Here is a 5,000-nt window from a genome sequence, read left to right on the forward strand (position 1 = left end):
AAATATTTATTTTAATACTACTATTCTTGAAATATTTTATTTTTTCTTGTTCCCATTCCTCACTGGGCTGTTTTCCCTGTTGGATGCCCTGGGCTTATAGCATCCTGCTTTTCCAACTAGGGCTGTAGCTTAGCAAGTAATAATAATAATAATAATAATAATAATAACAATGATAATAATAATAATAATTTCTTTGAATGTATGTAGTGGGGATACCTTAACCGGGTGAAAGGGTTTGTGTATTGCCATAATCAGCAAAGCTGTACTAGTCAGGGGGCACCCATACTATGTTGGTTTGCTGTGAGCAATCAGCCTAATGTCTCCCACCATCACCAATCCGTAATGGCCAGAGTGGTGATGAAAACTGGACTAACCCAAGACATGAATAAGGACATGTCTTAGGCCTTTGTCCTGCACTAGTCTGGAAATAGATGCATTTCTTATGGTTGTTGTTGTTCTTAGGCCTTTGTCCTACACAAGTCTAGAAACAGATGCATTTCTTATGGTTGTTGTTGTTGTTGTTGTTGTTGTTCTTAGGCCTTTGTCCTACACAAGTCTAGAAACGGATGCATTTCTTATGGTTGTTGTTGTTGTTGTTCTTAGGCCTTTGTCCTACACAAGTCTAGAAACAGATGCATTTCTTATGGTTGTTGTTGTTGTTCTTAAGCCTTTGTCCTACACAAGTCTAGAAACGGATGCATTTCTTGTTGTTGTTGTTGTTGTTCTTAGGCCTTTGTCCTACACAAGTCTAGAAACGGATGCATTTCTTATGGTTGTTGTTGTTGTTGTTCTTCTTCTTCTTCTTAGGCCTTTGTCCTACACAAGTCTAGAAACAGATGCATTTCTTATGGTTGTTGTTGTTGTTGTTCTTAGGCCTTTGTCCTACACAAGTCTAGAAACGGATGCATTTCTTATGGTTGTTGTTGTTGTTCTTAGGCCTTTGTCCTACACAAGTCTAGAAACGGATGCATTTCTTATGGTTGTTGTTGTTGTTGTTGTTGTTCTTAGGCCTTTGTCCTACACAAGTCTAGAAACGGATGCATTTCTTATGGTTGTTGTTGTTGTTGTTGTTGTTCTTAGGCCTTTGTCCTACACAAGTCTAGAAACGGATGCATTTCTTATGGTTGTTGTTGTTGTTCTTAGGCCTTTGTCCTACACAAGTCTAGAAACGGATGCATTTCTTGTTGTTGTTGTTGTTGTTGTTGTTCTTAGGCCTTTGTCCTACACAAGTCTAGAAACGGATGCATTTCTTATGGTTGTTGTTGTTGTTGTTGTTGTTCTTAGGCCTTTGTCCTACACAAGTCTAGAAACGGATGCATTTCTTATGGTTGTTGTTGTTGTTCTTAGGCCTTTGTCCTACACAAGTCTAGAAACGGATGCATTTCTTATGGTTGTTGTTGTTGTTGTTGTTCTTAGGCCTTTGTCCTACACAAGTCTAGAAACGGATGCATTTCTTATGGTTGTTGTTGTTGTTGTTGTTGTTGTTGTTCTTAGGCCTTTGTCCTACACAAGTCTAGAAACGGATGCATTTCTTATGGTTGTTGTTGTTCTTAGGGCTTTGTCCTACACAAGTCTAGAAACGGATGCATTTCTTATGGTTGTTGTTGTTGTTGTTGTTCTTAGGCCTTTGTCCTACACAAGTCTAGAAACGGATGCATTTCTTATGGTTGTTGTTGTTGTTCTTAGGCCTTTGTCCTACACAAGTCTGGAAACAGATGCATTTCTTATGGTTGTTGTTGTTGCTGTTGTTGTTGTTCTTCTTAGGCCTTTGTCCTACACAAGTCTAGAAACAGATGCATTTCTTATGGTTGTTGTTGTTGTTGTTGTTGTTGTTCTTAGGCCTTTGTCCTACACAAGTCTAGAAACGGATGCATTTCTTGTTGTTGTTGTTGTTGTTGTTGTTGTTGTATGTAGCATTGATATTTAAAGAGAATGTGAATCGTACGCCAAGATACTGATACTGCAATTAGTCGGAATATTGGGTAAAAGTCCTAAAAATTCATAGACAATTTACGATAACAATTAGTAAACTGTTCAAAAAGTCTACTGAACACCACCAGGTTTACATAGTTCTCTTGACTATACGTTATTGTTATACATCATAAACAAATGTAAAACTATACATATTTCATAACTATATATTGCTGTGGCCTGATTGTTAACGTCTCTGCCTGATGTTTCCCAGTCGGGGGTTCGAGTCCCACTCAGACTCGTTAGTGCCATTAGTGTCTGGAACCTTACCATCCTTGTGAGCTAAGGTTGGGGGGTTTGGGGGAGCCTATAGGTCTATCTGCTGAGTCATCAGCAGCCACTGCCTGGCCCTCCTTGGTCCTAGCTTGGGTGGAGAGGAGGCTTGGGCGCTGATCATATAATATATGGTCAGTCTCTAGGGCATTGTCCTGATTGCTAGGGCAATGTCACTGTCCCTTGCCTCTGCCATTCATGAGCGACCTTTAAACCTTTAAACATACGAGATTGTATTAAAATTGACATTCAGATCTCTGTCTAACAGACAACCAGTTGCTAAAACGAAAATAGATAAATTTGCGTTTATGATACAGTGACTGATTGACGATAGAAGCTTCAGCAACTCTCTAATTAGAAGCAAGAGTAATAGGAATTGCTAGTTCAAGTTTTACTAATATATTCTTGGAAAACTTTGAATTCAATGGTCTACTCTTTGGAGCAGCAGATAAAATTTCTTATTTTTAATACACAAATTGATTAATTCTGATAAAGTATTCCTAGGAAACTTTGAATTCAATTGTCTATTTGGAGCAGCAGATAAAAATTCTTATCTTTGATATACAAATTGATTAGTTCTGATAAAGTATTCCTAGAAAACTTTGAATTCAACTGTCTACTTTCTGGGGGTATCACATAAAAATTCTTATCTTTAATATACAATTTTATTAGTTCTGTTAAGGTTTTCTTTGAAAACTTTAAAATCAACTGTCTACTCTCTGGGGTATCACGAAAAATGTTTATGTTTGATATACAACTTGATTAGTTCTATTAAGGTATTATTAGAAAACTTTGAATTCAAATGTCTACGCTTTTCGGTATAACATAAAAATTATTATCTTAAATATACAATTTGATTAGTTCTATTAAGGTTTTCTTTGAAAAATTTGAATTCACTTGTCTGCTCTCTAGCATCAGATAAAAATTCTGATCTTTAATATACAATTTGATCTAAAATTACATAAAATTACATAAAATTACATAAAATTACATAAAAATTACATAAAAATTCTTATCTTTAATATACAATTTGATCTAAAATTACATAAAATTACATAAAATTACATAAAAATTCTTATCTTTAATACACAATTTGATCTAGAATTACATAAAATTACATAAAAATTCTTATCTTTGATATACAATTTGATCTAAAATTACATAAAATTACATAAAATTACATAAAAATCTTATCTTTAATATACAATTTGATCTAAAATTACATAAAATTACATAAAATTACATAAAAATCTTATATTTAATATACAATTTGATCTAAAATTACATAAAATTACATAAAAATTACATAAAAATTCTTATCTTTAAAATACAATTTGATCTAAAATTACATAAAATTACATAAAAATTACATAAAAATTCTTATCTTTAATATACAATTTGATCTAAAATTACATAAAATTACATAAAAATTCTCATCTTTAATGTACAATTTGATCTAAAATTACATAAAATTACATAAAATTACATAAAAATTACATAAAAATTCTTATCTTTAATATACAATTTCTTCTAAAATTACAGAAAGATTATTGCCCAGAATGCATCTTTAACTTCTATCATTGTTTTCATAGTAAACATCGAATCCAACTCTCTGCTCTTTAGATATACGAGGTGCCTCACACTGAGGGACCTGGGGGAACCCAAACATAGAATAAGGCAATAAGGTAATAAGGGGTATCAGATAAAGATTCTAGAATATCGCCTAAAGTTACTTTTGTGAAAGAAATAAAAAACACAAGTATAGTTCAGTAAGTCATGCTAGCGTAGTGCGTCAGTATTGCTGCCCTGATAATTCTTCTCATATCAAACTTTAAGTCTTTTGTCTCTCATGCGCTTCACGATTCTATTTTTAGAATTTAGTCTCTTCTAATCGTATCACTTCCTTCAAGTTTACACAAAGATCCAGATGTTTTACTTTCTTTTTAGAATTAAGATTTCATTTGATTTATTATTTATGTTAAGTTCATGTTAGTGGTAAACTATTTGATGTTTTAAAGGTCACTCATGAATGGCAGAGGCAAGGGACAGTAACAATGACCTAGCAGGACAATGCCCTAGAGACTGACCATATATTCTATCCTATTAACCAAGGTACTTCCTCCAATTTTGGGGGCTAGCCGATATCAAACGAAGGAGCAAAGGGTGTTCTCTCCTCTCTCCGCTACTCCCAGCCTGACGAGGGATTCAGCCGACTTTGGCTGGAACTGCTAGGGTGCCACAACCCACCTTCCCCGACCATATATACACATGCTCAACCATCAACCCCTTCTCTACCCAAACTAGGACCAGGGAGGGTCAGGCAGTGCCTGCTGATGACACAGCAGGTAGGTTTATAGGCTCCCTCAAATCACACATCCTTACCCCAAAAGGATGGTGAGGTTTCAGACACTTAAAGAAACTATCGAGCTAGAGCGAGACTCGAACCCCATTCTGGAGATCACCAGGCAAGGAAGTCTTTAATAGGCCAACAAAACACTTAATTAGAAAGAATTATTTTCAAATCTCGGTATTTCATGGACCTGAACTTCATGAATGTGTGAAAGATTATTTCAAGAGAGATGATTACTTCATGCTTCGTCTGTCAAACATTGTATCATTAATTTATATATATATATATATATATATATATATATATATATATATATATATATATATATATATATATATATATATGTGTATATATACATATACATATACATATATACATATATATATATATATATATATATATATAT

The sequence above is a fragment of the Palaemon carinicauda genome, unplaced genomic scaffold (assembly GCF_036898095.1).
Source record: "Palaemon carinicauda isolate YSFRI2023 unplaced genomic scaffold, ASM3689809v2 scaffold136, whole genome shotgun sequence".
Taxonomy (NCBI): domain Eukaryota; kingdom Metazoa; phylum Arthropoda; class Malacostraca; order Decapoda; family Palaemonidae; genus Palaemon; species Palaemon carinicauda.